Here is a 13,967-nt window from a genome sequence, read left to right on the forward strand (position 1 = left end):
ATCACAGTATTTTGAAGATTCATGTGCCTACAGCCCATGATATAAGAGCTTGCTATAACCTACCTCAATGCAAAATCAGGTGGTCTGAACTGCCATTGACAGGGCCTGAGTTAAAGGAAGATGCTTTTTCTTTTAGTAAAGTGCACTCAGCTTTGGGGATGTTAATCATCACCAAATGGGAGGCAATAAGCTGCTGTGGACAACAACTTCTTAAATGCCCCAGTTGACTCCACTAGCCAGTACTTTGCAATGGTCTCCTCTGGTTTGTTTTAAGCTGATTCAGGGCCTTGACATAAAACTAAATCAGTAAGTCTGGTGAAGAATGAAGTATAAATTATCTCTAAGTTTAAATTTGGTTTAACAAAGCCACAGCAATTTCTTGTAGACTCAAATCAAAACCATAAGCTGGCCACTTGAAAAAGGAAAGAGGATGAGGCATGCTTTAATTTTATCCTGTCTTCCCAAGAAAACCAAGTTTATGGTAGTATCTTTGTTACATGCATGTTTCTATTCTTCTTACTGTCCCCAGATCAATTTTGATTTTGCTAGCCAGTTTTGTAAATTCGATTAAGGGATACAAATCTCAAAGATGGTAGGTTCCAGCAACGCCTATGCAAATTTATGTCAGGGTAGGCACATGGATGTACACAAATACTGTGATCTACCAAGGGGTTAGCAAGAATTTAGTCTTATCAGGCACAAAACCCCAAAACAAAAAACAGACAGGAAAGGGCCATAGGAAAATAATCCTTGTAAACTCCACTTGCAGGATCTTAGTTCTTTTAGAGCATCCAAGCATGTCTAGCATCAAACAGAGCAACAAAACAACAAGTTGTTCCTGCTAGTTTAAATTGTTTGTACCGCTGTGATCTGCTCCATCTGTATCCTCCTCTATTCTGGATTCCCAACAGTGGAAGATACCCATTATTTTTCAACCATTTGATGCTGAATTAAATTGCATTTCAGTTCACTGGTACTGACAAAAATTAATCAGAAGATCTACTATTTTGTTTTTCTCTTGAGCTGCGTATTTTATGTGGTAGAAAGAGGAAAGACCCTTGACTTCAGCATCTTTGCTATAAGTGCTTAGAATAATGACGTATACATGGTTGAATGAATTCATGGTCAGATTCTGCTAAGTAAATGGACTGACTGGGTCCACAGTCCTGGTCTCTGGCTTCTCTCCCTGTAGTGACGGATTAATTTCTACCAAGTGCGCTAGAGAATGTGGCCATGGTAATGATGTTGTGTACAACGTGACTACAGAGAAGGGAGGTTCAGGCACTTTCCTGCTGGGAAAGCTGGCTATCCCTGATGTACAGTTAAGTACTTTGTCCCTCTTGCTGGAGTACCTATAGCAATTTGTGAGGGTTAGAAGAGTGGAAAAGGGTTGTGGAGTGGAGTTCACGAAAATAATGATTTCTGTAGTTTGTCCTTTCTGGGTTCTAGTTTGTGACCAAAAATAAGTTCTTCCTAGGTAACACTGGCAGGTTCTTGACATGCTTTGATGATTATGAATCACAGAAAAGGGAATGCTGTCCTCAAAGACACTGTCTATCCTTGTTTGAGTATATATAATAAAATGTATCTTGTCAACCTCACCCACTGCATTTTAAAAACATTTTTCCATGCAGTGTTTAGAGGGATGCAAATTTAAAATGTTGGGGGATACTGGGACAAGGAAAAACTACAGCTTGTGTACATCATTCAGTTGTTTTCAACAGGGAAATTGTCTAAACATTGTTATTAGGTTTTGACCTGGTGTTGTCCTAAGAGGCCACTTTCCTTTGCCTTTCACAGTGGGAAAGGAAGCAATGTCAGTCTTGCCTTGTCATTTTTTTGTAATTGTCTGCAAACCTGTGAAGTGGGCAGGCCTCTTCCACATGCCTTCTGAGACAGGATTTCTCCAGAGGACAGACTGATCGGTCCCCAGGGACATTTATCAATGCTTGCCATGCTGTTCTTGTTCTCAGAATGCCTTCAACTTTGCATGGTTCTTTGTCTTGCATCTTTGTTAGGCTGCATGGCTCGTCATGGGTTTCTGCTGCTTGAAAAGAGGGGGATTTGGTTTTTGTTCACTCAGTCTTCACAAAAACAGGATTTCCCAAACTCAGCATTTCTGTTGGGTCTGAAATTTTTCCACTTAATAAAGAGTTTGGCACACAGACATTTTATTTTGACTTGGGTGGCAGTGAAATGGGTCTCTACTGGTCTCACCTCTTCCTCTCCTGCCACCCCCCCCCCCCTTTTTTTTTGCCAGTGGAACAGATGGGAAGGTGCAATACCCTGAAGTCTTAGTTGGCATAAAAAAGAAATAGTTTTTGTCCAAGCTGTGTGTGTATATATATATATATGCACATATATATGTACTCAGCTGATTTTTCCCCCTGCTACTGAGACAATCAAATTAATGCAACTGCAGAGGTGGATTTATGGATTTAGCTATATAAATGGTTGTGTATCAGCCTATTGCCATAAACGCCAAGGATTAGATAATCCAAAAATCCCTTTAGCTGACATAACAGCGACACTAATACAATTAATTACCTTACCCTTCTACCCTAAGGGAAAGGCCCACGGTCTTTGGTCTGTGCTGATGTGGAAGAGCGATACCTTTGTGAGGGCAAAGTCCTCCAGAGCATTGCGCCTGCGAGGAGCACCGCGAACCAAGGTCGTGGGGGTTGAGACTTTCCTGCTGCTTGTTACATGCTCCACGGCAAGTCGAAATTCCGCACTCGTTGCCTAAACTCAGGTAAGTTTTCCATTAAGCTCTGCCCAGTGCAATGCAGGGTCAGGCCCCTTCGCGGCAGCGGCGGGGAAGGTGCCGCACGGGAGGGGGATGCCGCGGCCTGGGCTGAGGAGACCGAGGGGCTGGCCGCGCTGCCGGCAGCCGGGACGGCAGGGCCGCCATTTCGGCCGCTGCCGCCGCTGCCCGGTCCGCGCCCGCCAGGGGGCGGCCTCCGCCGAGGGCCACGGCGAGCGCGTGGAGCCGCGCGGCGGGAGCGTGGGCCGGGGCGGGTGGCGGCGCTTGGCGGCTGCCGGGGCTCCGGTGCGCGGGGGCGGCGCGCCGCGCTGCCGCGTCCTTTCGCTGGCTGTCCGGCGGGGAAGGCACCTGGGTGTGCGGCGGCACGCGGAGGGGTGGAGGTAAGGCACGGGCGGCAGGTCGGGTCGGTCCGTGTGAGGGGAGAGGTCGGTTGTGCCGCCCTGCAAACTTCCCGCCCGTCCCTCGTCCCGCTCAGCCCAAACGGAGGTGCCCCCCCACCCCCAGCTCCTCCCAGCCCCACGAGGGGCCGCCCGCACCTGCCAAACGCGGGGGCTCGGCCGGTGCCCCCCACCCGGGGAGGGTCTCCTGCTCCCCTGCGGCCGCCGTGCCCCGCCGGCCTGGGGCCTCCTCCTCTGGGAGGTGGGGGTGGGGGGAACGCACCCCTTGTTCCGGCCCAAACGACAGGTGAGCGCCGTGTGCGAGGACGGGGCGCTCCCGTCCCTGCGAGGGGCTCTTGGCTCCGCGGTCACTGGTACCGCTGTGGGTGCAGCAGCCGCCTGGCCCGGAGCCCGGAGCAAGAAGGGTGCATTTCCCTGCGAGCTTTTATCCGCCCCGCTACGCTTTCTCCCAGAGGTAGGTCGCTGCGTGCTTTCCTCCAGAGGTGCAGGGCTTTGCTCGGGCTTCCTCGGGGAGCTGCTGGCTCTGAAGATCTGTTGCCGCGCGGCGGGTGCCTGGAACCCGAGCTGGGGGATCAACCCGCACCTGGGCAGGCCCGGGGGCTCCTGCCACCCGCTGTGTCAGGCACCGGGCGGGCGAGGGGCCGACGATCCAAGCAAGCAGTCGTCAGACTGGGGTTTGGATTGGCTTTACCCCCTCCACTCTATGTATTTTAAACCCAGTATGGTGGCTCCTTCCCAGCCCACTTGTCCTGCTGCCCATCTGCACTGAATTATGAGGTGGGGAGCTGCAATCCAAAGTCCTGCCTGCTTGTCCTGTTGTACCCGTGTTGAGCAACGGGATGGGAGCCTCAGCACCACAGCCTGGGAAGTTTGTCTTCTGGCATGGCAAACACTTGAGGCCCAGCCCATTAAAAATGGCAACTTTGCTGCAGTTCTTTTAATGCTGGGTATAAAGTTAGTGTCTCAAGAAACTTGCCGTACAGCTGATCTGCCAGGTCTTTTAGTTATGGAGAGACAAGCTCAGGTTGTCGTATTTTGCTTTAGTTTGCAAGGTAGCTCAATGAAAAATGTTCTGTGTTTAACTCCTTGTTCAGGAGTGGAACACAGGTCTGAAATCTCTGTAAGTAATTGCTGCATCATGACACGACAACCTGACAGCTGGTCTCTCAGAGTCTGACCTAGGGCGTGTTGTGGAGAAAACCCTAGAGGTACCCACTGTTGGTTTAAAAGAGAACAGCTGCAGTGCAAGGACAGAGCAGTCATGCTTGCAGCTGATCAACCCTGCAAATCATCTGTCTGTCTTCTAGGAAGATTGCTGCCAGCTGGCACTTGGAGATGTGCAGGCCTTCCTGCTCCACTAGATGGTCAGATCAACCTGTTCTGGGGCTGGTTGTGGGCAGGTCTCATCAACAAAATGTTCTAATTGATGATGGGGTGTCTCCTAAACCAAGTTAGAGTAAGAATGTGTTACCTGTATGATTATGTGATGTATAAGGGGTGGTTGAGGATGGTTCCCACCCCTGCTTAGATTGCAGTGGTTTCCTATATAGACAAGAGGATTGTTTCTGTTCTCCAAGCCATTTCATTGTGTTTTTACATGCATATGTTATTTATCTATAATGAGGAATACTCATGAGACAAACTTCCAGACATTCTTCTCAAACTGGAGAGTTTATGGGCTGGATGCTCTGCAGTAGGTAGACAGAGAGCCTTTTTCACCATAGCAAAGCATGTTATTCTAAGATTTGCAGACTCTTGAGTGGACCAACGTTTGTGAGAGTTTTGCTTCTCTGCTCTGTAGAGTAGAGAAAAGAGCATTCCTGGCACACACACACAAAAAAAAATAAAAAAAGGAGGAAACCGTTGTTTTGTAACAGAGTATGGACATCTTGAAGAGGGGGATAAGGTAGAAAGAAGAATGCAAGGTAGACAGGGTAAAGTTAAGCAATACTGAGTTCCAGAAAGCACTAAAGAACAAAAGGAGATGGATGCAGAATAGTGTGATGATGTTTGGCCTCGAGCAGCTTGGAATGGTGATTTAATGCTGTTTGCCACAGTATTGGTGTAGTTAGCTGATGCTGCGTAGAGTGCATTAGTGAGTGATGTGAAACTTGGGACGGGACCAAATCACTTCAACTCATTTGCTGGTATTTTTCTCATGATAAGTGTTTCTTTATCAACTGCCAGAAAAGTACTCTGCATCATTTGAGATCCCTGAGGAAGGTACTCATGTTCTGGAACAGAAACTGAGAGAAGCAGAGAGGGCCAAGTGCACTGGGAACATGGGTCATAGAATCATTTGGAATAGCAACTGTTTAAAAATGTTATGGGAAGACTGTGGTACTCCTCTTTGTTTAATATTCAGTTTTTATCATGAGTCAGGTAAGCTGAGATACTGGATAGAATAGTTTACAGACAAAACATTTCTTTTTTTTTTTGTTTGTTTTGGGATAATATTATTGCGGGATTAGAAGACTTAGTAGTACCTTTGACAGATATGAATCTTGTGAGCGTCTTTTAGCAAGACACTTAGGCCTGTGCAGGTGAGACGGAAACAGGGAGCATAAATGATGAAGATATAACTGGACTTTTAATGCTAATTACTATATAATTACATTTACTTCCAGAGATATTACCAGCTTACTACTGCAGTAAAATTCTTTAGTTACGAGTATTTGGTACATTAAAGGAAAAAGCGTACAAATGAACTGTGAGTATGGCTGAAGATTTAGTAGTTAGTTGTACACAGAGTAACTGAGAGGCTCTTTTAAAGGATTTTGGATGAGACAACAACAGAAGAGGAGGCTTTCCTCACTGTTCCTTTGTGGTTGATATGCAGTATTGCTGCCACACTCTCCTTTCTCTTCTGTGCTGGTTCTCATATGCAGTGGCTGTTCTTCCCTACTTTACTTTAAATCTTTACCTTGGAACAAAAGTGTGGGTTCTGTGGGTTTTTTTTTGATGATTTCCTGTTGCTTTGGTGAGTTCGGGAAAAGATTCAACAAGTGGTAGATCATGACAAGAGCATGCAGTATATCCAGGTACTTGTTGATAGAGGACCTCTCCCATCTTAAAAACAAGTCTTTCTCCACTGCAGTGAGCATTGGTTTTGGATTTTTTTTTTTTTTGTACTTTTACACTTATTACCATTTGGGGGTACAAAAAATGAAAATATATCTATTAAAATTATGCAGCTCTGAAGTTTTAAAATAAATGCTAGCAGTTAGATGAGTGCAGTCTCTAAATCAGGGTCTGGAGGGAGTCCTGAACAGACATATCATAGAAAGTCCTGAGTTAGAAGGGACCCACAAAGATCATAATGTCCAATTCCTGTCCCTGTGTAGGACAAACCCTTGAACACTGTCAGGCTTGGGGCTGTGACTATTTCCCTGGGAAACCTGTTCTAGTGCTCTACCACTCTCTGGGTGAAGAACCTTTTCCCAACTGATTTAAAACAGCCTGTGGAGTCTTGACACCAGCCCTTATCTGGGTGGTACTCTCAGTGTGCTGCTGAGTGCTGTAAGAAATGAAGTCCCATTTTATTTCTCACCCTTTGGTGAGATCCCATGAAGAACTGACAGAATCTCATAGGATGTGTAAGGTTGTGTCCAGTCATATCTGCTGAACTCTGTGCCGACTCCTGGCTTTTCAAAGACTGAAATCCAAGTGCAGATTTGAGCAAAGAGAAGTACGTCCAGCATAGATATAGGTACATAGATGCAATTTGACATCTTCTTGCATGATACATTATGCATAGGGAAACCTCGAGTTCGTGGGCTTCAGGTCAGCATCTTTAAATTGGTCTATATTAATTCCCCACAGTAACCGTACATTAAAAGCAGGAAAAAACAAACCAAACCAAACAAACCAACCAAACCAGCCAAACAGAACTAAACATGCTTCAACACATATTGCTACTGTCAAGTGTCACTATGGTGTCAATGTAGTTGCTAATTGACAAAAAAGATATTCCAGACATTGATTAATGAGGTCGTTGGGAATTTAACATTAACCATATACCAAATTGGTCATGTGCTCCCCACCCAGCCAGTTAAAGAAATAAGCTCTTATGTTGGTGATTGAGTATAAGGAGCCTGAAACACACTTACTCCTCCCCATTTCTGTAAAATAGGAGCACGTGAGAGTAAGGTGGGCCTGCCTGATCTCCTTAGCTCCATGTCTAATTTAGATGTCTAAAACTAGGCAATAGTAAGCATCCTGTTGTTGTGCTCCTGGGGTCAGGAGTAACAGTACCATTTCATAAAGATTGATACAATCAGAATTATGGGATTTTTTTCTCAGGCTTCTCTGGCAAAATATTGAGACTCTGGACTCAGGTAGTTGTACCAGCCCATTGAATTTTTCCTCTTCAGAATATTGCATTTTTCTTCCGTAGTTCCATTTGGTCACAGAAGTATTTAAAGTCTTTTCCTCTTACATTCCAGTTCAATGTGTTCCATTTATGATAAACATATTTTAGGAATTAGATATGCTGAAAAATCTGTAGTGGGAAAAATACCCTGTCAGAACTCCTCCAGTCTTCTAATATACAAGGAGTGGTACTGAGACCTGAGGTTTTCAGGGTTTCCTGAATAGCAGTTAAACTGGTGAAGTTGATGACCTCAAGTCCTGTTTGGCTGTGCCTGTATGAGGGAAAGAAAGGTGGGAAAAGAGTGGAAGAAATTTGTTTGCACTTGTGTCTATAGAGTAAATATTTTCAGACTAATCTTGTCTGCTTATGAACTCAATGCAGCTAGAACAGATACATATTTTATATATTGTTGTGAAAAAAACATATCCTAAAAATCCATGCTGTAGTTATTGAATATGCTGTATAGCAAGATGGGTGTTATATCCCCATAGGATATAAAGATGAGTCTACTTGCAAAACGAGGATCAAAGGTGGGAGCTGATTTTTCTAGCTGAGAAGGTCTACCCATCATTGTTTTTGTATTTAAAGAGGTCCAAGTAATTTTAAATTCTCATCTGTTTTTTAAATTAAGATATTTTTAGCATGCAGGGCTCTAGGAAGGCCTTTCTTCCTTACGCATGTCTGCATCTTGTATTTTTTTCTTCGTTAGTGAAGTAATGCAAAATAAAATCTATTTGGTGTCCAAATGCAAGAGTTTCAGGTTGTGAAACAATTGCCATATTCTGTGGAAAGATTACAAAACTTTTTAACGTGTGAAGAGACAATACAGAGGAGTGATATCCACATATTTTTTAAAGAGTTTATCTTCTACAGAAGCAGTGGTACCAAGTGCCCCTTCACTTGAGAGTACTCTACATGTTTAACTTAAAGCACTGAAAGCTTTTTGAAAACAAGTGCCAATTATCAATTTGAAAATAATTACAATGTGGAAATTAAAAACCTATTAGATAGGGGGAAATTATCAGATTCTTACTAAGAATCAAAAAGAGAAGATGTTACCTCTTTATGTTGCTTGTTTTTTCAAGAGGCTGTCAAAAATTATAAGGCATGTTCTCAGTTCCATTTGGACTGCTTCCCAGGAACAGTGACTATATTGCTTATCTTTTAGGAAACTGGTGATCCTTTGGAAGTATTTTTTCACACTGAAAGTAGTGCTCTTTAGGATCCATGTTTGAAAGATGTTTCTTGCTTTTGGTTGCTCTTCTGACAAACATATCTCTAATTCTTCAATTTGCTGATGAAGTCCATTTTGGAATTTCTCAATCTTGCTTGTATTCCAAGCACCAACAGGAAGATTTTTGCTGAAAAGTTGAAAGATCTGTTGGAGGAACTCATAGATGATCATTGTGACATCCTTCTGTGTGACCTTGGTAATCTCCATGGGGAATCTGAAATCAGTTGTTTCACTGAGACATTGCTGTGAAAAATAGCCACCTATTGTGCACAGAATGTTCATGTTATGGTAGTTCATTTTGATTCCTTGGAAAAGGCAAACTGGATGCGAGATTTTGATGTACAATGCCACTGTAATGCAAACTTGCAGTAAACTTCTCTGAATCAAGATGGTCATCCTGATGAAAAAGTCAGTACTATTTTCCTTGACTTTTTGCAGATCTGTAAACTTGCCGTTTCTTGGTTGTGTTGTCTGTGCTCACATGCTTCTCTTTCATGTCTCTGAATTTATTTCCTTTGTATGAGATGCCGGGTATTACTCATTTTGTAGGAATTGCATTTCTATGAACTGTGATCCTGCCAATGTTTACTGTTGATTTCAGTTTCAAACAGTTGCAAAGGTTTGTTCATTTCTGCTTTGACTGTATTTAGATCAAAAAAGAGCAAGCGAGTCAGACTGTTCAATCAAGAGGACATGGACAGATTAGCAGGTTAGAATCTGATAAGAGCATTTCATCTTCTCGTATTCTTACTAGAACAGGCAGTTCTGCTTTATACTGAGAAATTTTACTTTTATGCTTAAGTTGGCAAAGACTGTGAAAAAGAATCACATCCACAGCCAACAGATATGCAGATATGTGCTCTAAGCAAAACATAATTTTATTGATTTAAATACAAATGTCTTTTATTTGTAGGTCAAGTTGTTCTGTTTGGGGAGTGGCTTAAATTTTATTAGCAAAAGAGCACTATTGTTGACACAAACATTGACTCACTGGGGGCTTATGTTGCTATCACCATGCTGGTTTTAAGAAAAAAAAAATTACATGCAAGTATGTATCTTAAGGCAGATTATTTTTTTCTCTGATAGTTTGCTGCTCAGAGGAGCTTTCTTCTACTTCATCACTTGAGAGATCAGCCTAAATTTTCAGACCTGTAAAGGAATCATGCTTTTCTACAAAGAAAAGCAATTCCTACATTGCAGCATAAGAAAACTTCTGAAGCCTCCTCTTGTGAACACAAGGTTTCAAAGAGATTGAGTTTACTGTGTTGGTAGCGAATGTCATCTATTCAGGACCACTCAGCCAGCGTAATGCTGAAACCGATCTCCCAGTGTCTGGCCAGTGTATTTCTCTGAATATCAGGTCTTTGGGCTATCTTGTAGTAAGACTGCAAGTAGCCACCAGAGTGTTAATTTTAAGTGGCCAGAACAGTCTCAGTCTTTTGTGATGACAGTTCTGAGACAGTGCTGGAAGACACACTGTGGCTTGAAATGAAAGTGCCTGGGTGGTTCCCAAGTGTTGCACTAGCAAGATGTCATGTTTCTGGTGCGGTACCAGCTCTCTTCACTGGTTCTTGTAATTACAGTATGAGAACTCCCTGGTAGTTGGAAAGGAAGACTGGGCTGAATGATAAAATAGGCAAAATTACATGCTTTTGCTTCTCTTCTCGTGGAAACCTTTAAGGATTGTTAAATCACCCAAAGTGATTTGGTCACTGAAGTGTACAGACTTTAGAAAGCCAGGGAACATGTGCTTATGTAACTGCATAATTACAGGGGTATTTGAAAAAAGAACTCAGGAATGGTTTTGAGATTATAAAGCGTTTTGTTAAAAACAAAACCAAACCAAAACAAACAGAAAACAACCCCAACAAACAACCTGTAAATTTTCGTGAGGACCTGTTATAGTGTGGTAGACTGAAAGATTGTTTTGGATAGGCAGTTTTTTTAGCAAGGCACAGGGTGACTTCAGCAGCTTCACAGTAGAACCGTAGTATTGCATTAATGCTTCTGTGGTTATTCTTGTTTTATTACTGCTGATGCTAATACTGTAGTAATATTGTGGTATTATTGTAAATCATCGACACCCACAGATCTTCACAGAAGTTAACTTATGAATGAAATTGTGGGGAGGATGGTTTTGTGTTTGGAAGACTGGACAGGAATTAAGAAGTTTATGGTAGATTTAATGCATGGATTTGCCACAGATGTCTTTTGGTGAGAGATTGAATTACTTTCTCTTTCAATTTCCTTTTTAAAGACAGGATTATCAAATTTCCCTTGCTTTTTGTTTGCTGTATCTTCTGTATTTGTTTGTACTCCTTAGCACATTTAAGAAATGACTTCTATATTTAAGGCATGTAAACTTATTTGGAGATGTTGCCTTAGTTATATATTTTTAATTTTTTTAAAGTCTCTGCACATATCAAAGTGATTTAAGCTGTCATTAGCATGTAGCATTAACATGTAGTGTTAAGAAGATCAGAGTATCTAATTGAAGTTTAGTGTAAAGGTTACTGAAGCTCATACTAGAGCAGGGGTGTCAAACTCATTTTTACTGGGGGCCACATCAGCCTCACAGTTGCTTTCAAAGGGCCAAGTGTAGGAGTAGTTACATTTATCCGGTCCTAAAATTACATTCGAGGCTGATGTGCCCCCTGGTGAAAATGAGTTTGACATCCCTGTACTAGATGGACAGTTATGAGTTCTCTTGAAATCATATCTGTCACAACAGATGCCAGGACACAGAATGCATTTACTAATCATTAAACACTGCCTAAAGCATCAGCAAATATAATATCTTTCTCTGACTTTTTTTATGTTAATATAAAGTTAGTGTTAAAAAAGGCCGTAGAGCATTTCTTTTTTAGCTGAGTCAAAAAATTCTGGCTTTAATAGACATGACTGAGCAGAATAAAATTAAGTAGCGGACTGAATCAGGTCTTGATGCATGGCTGGAAGTGTTTGTGAGCAATTAGTTATGTATACTGAGCTGAAATGGGTTAATTCAAGGCATCATATGAAAATAAATCACTTGAGATTCATGTCTGGGTTACAGCTAGACTAATCACATTAAGATTAGTGTCTATACAGTTATGCCAGAGAGATCTGAGTCTGATCCAAAAGCTTTACCATTGGGAACACAGTTTTAATGTCTGGCCACAGTTTTGATAGTTTAGTTCAGAATTAAATGCTAATTCATCTCACTTTTAAGTTGGCTCACTCTTTGCAGTTAAAATCTCGGGACAAACTTTCAATTTGGTCTACATGCGCAGGGCTCTGTTGTGTTAAATTGAACACCATCAATTTAAATCGGGTGAGGACCAGTCCTTTCATGTACTAAAGCAACATTAAAAACAGCTTAGTGTTGCATGGCAAAGCTGGCTCTGATTCACTGTTAAACAGTTTTATTCTTTTTACACATTGGAGAGCAGAGTCACATCCCCAGCTTGTTTTCCTTCCATTGTGATTTCACAGATAATCTGTGAGCTGTTTGGATGTTGTGAAAAAATACTAAAATATGGATTCAAGGGGAGATTAATTAATAACTAAGAGTCTTTTAGCTGTTATTGAAGAAACTGAAGAAATTTTATTTTATCAAAAAAAGGCAACAAGGGAAGACCCATTCACAGCCACTTTTACATGAGGTGATTGTAGGTGATGGAGAGCATATATTAATTGTGGAAGAACCTTTTGGCCATGATTAGGGATCGAGAGACCTGTTGACTTTGTGCTGCTTGTCCAAGGACAAATAAGAACCATTTGTTCCGAGGGAAGCTGAGTTGTGTCTACACAATGCTGTGTGTAACTCCCCTACTTTGTGGGGACTTTAACCACATGAAGATTACCCTCTTACAAATTTAAACTCTCCTTCCCTGAAAACACAGAAAGGAAAAAAATACATACACATTCTACCTTGTACTGCGAACCATCCACCCTGCTACCAATCTCCTCACACTGGCACTTTCTTAAACCATCGCTGGCTGTTACTGCAAACGTGGAAATACTTTCCCTGTGGGAATGAGAAGAATGGCCTGAGTAAGCAAATCAGAAGGTATGAATCTATGCTGCTGTTTCAATGCTTTGGGTTTTTCTAAGCTTGGCATTACATTTTTTTTTTCTCTTCTCTTGAACACCTCACTGGTGTTTGGTCGAGGGACTCAGAAGAGCTATTTTGTTGCTAGTGAGGTGAAATGTGTTTGTTTGTTGTTGCTGGGGTTTTTTTTTGTTGGTTTGGGGTTTGTGTTTGGTAGGTTTGTTTGTTTATTTTTTAAGAATAATTTTTAAAATGACTCCATTACAAAATTTCTGTGCCTGTAACAAATGTAAGCATCAAAATTTGTTGTTGTAATCACATAGGCTGTCATGCTTCAGTGAAGGCTAAAGAGCTTTTCTTGGGCTGTGGATCCCATTTTGTGCCAAAGCTGCTGAGGACATGAAGATTTTGTGCCTCGGGTGGGAGCTGAAACAATTCGGGCGTTAATGCCGATCAAAAGGACTAGGAGTCAACTGAATGGAACTGATATCCCAGATCTGAATTCACCTAGGTGATGCCTGGGTTCAAAGTGTTTTAGTTTCCCTGTGTTTTAACTGTATCTTCACACAGTAGATACACCTGGTTGGTACTTGCCTTGGTAGTGTTACACAGCTTTACCCAGGCTCTATGTCAAGGTTGTCTACTGGAAGCGTTGTGAGAAATGCTGAAAAGAGAGGAAAAAAAGGCAGAGGCCCGATAAATGGAAATCAGTATTGAATCTGGATGACCCTAGTTTCTGAGAGAGAGGTCACTTTAATTTTTGGATTGGTTTTGTTTCACTCAATATTGCCCTGTTTGCTTGTTTAAAAAGTAACGGTGATATACTCTGTTAGTTTTTCATATGACACAAACTTGCCTGCACCCCACAGTGTAGCACAGAGACATTAGCAGGTGGGGGAGCCTGAATACGACTTTCCCAGCTGCTCCTAACCCCATCACATGAGGCATCAGCCCAACAAATGCCTATCTGCACAAACCCAGGGGATCACAGGGGCACAGTGGCAAACAGGAACCCAAATTAAGGACTTGGAGGAAGGGCCCCTTTGGGTATTGTCCTGGGGGAGCCATGCATCAAAGTGAGTCAGTGCTGGAGCAACTTGCAGACTTCCTGTGGGTTGCTGCCCAGAGGTAGGCACATATTATGAGATGCAGAGGAAGAGCATTTC

General features: G+C 42.4%; 1 protein-coding gene across 7 annotated transcripts in view; it reads left to right on the forward strand.

The window, feature by feature from the left end:
- The first annotated feature begins 2,170 nt into the window (after nt 1-2,170).
- MOB3B (MOB kinase activator 3B) overlaps nt 2,171-13,967 on the forward strand; it is a 92,296-nt gene continuing 80,499 nt past the window's right edge. The window contains exon 1 of one of the 7 annotated variants that reach the window (XM_005499213.3): nt 2,171-2,752. The gene's annotated coding sequence lies outside the window, so the exon portion shown is untranslated. Of the gene's footprint in view, nt 2,753-2,981; nt 3,145-3,239; nt 3,617-13,967 lie in introns of those variants that run through there. The other 6 variants (XM_065046310.1, XM_005499212.3, XM_065046309.1 and 3 more) reach the window with 6 other exon arrangements.

This window comes from Columba livia, chromosome Z, assembly GCF_036013475.1.
Source record: "Columba livia isolate bColLiv1 breed racing homer chromosome Z, bColLiv1.pat.W.v2, whole genome shotgun sequence".
Lineage (NCBI taxonomy): Eukaryota > Metazoa > Chordata > Aves > Columbiformes > Columbidae > Columba > Columba livia.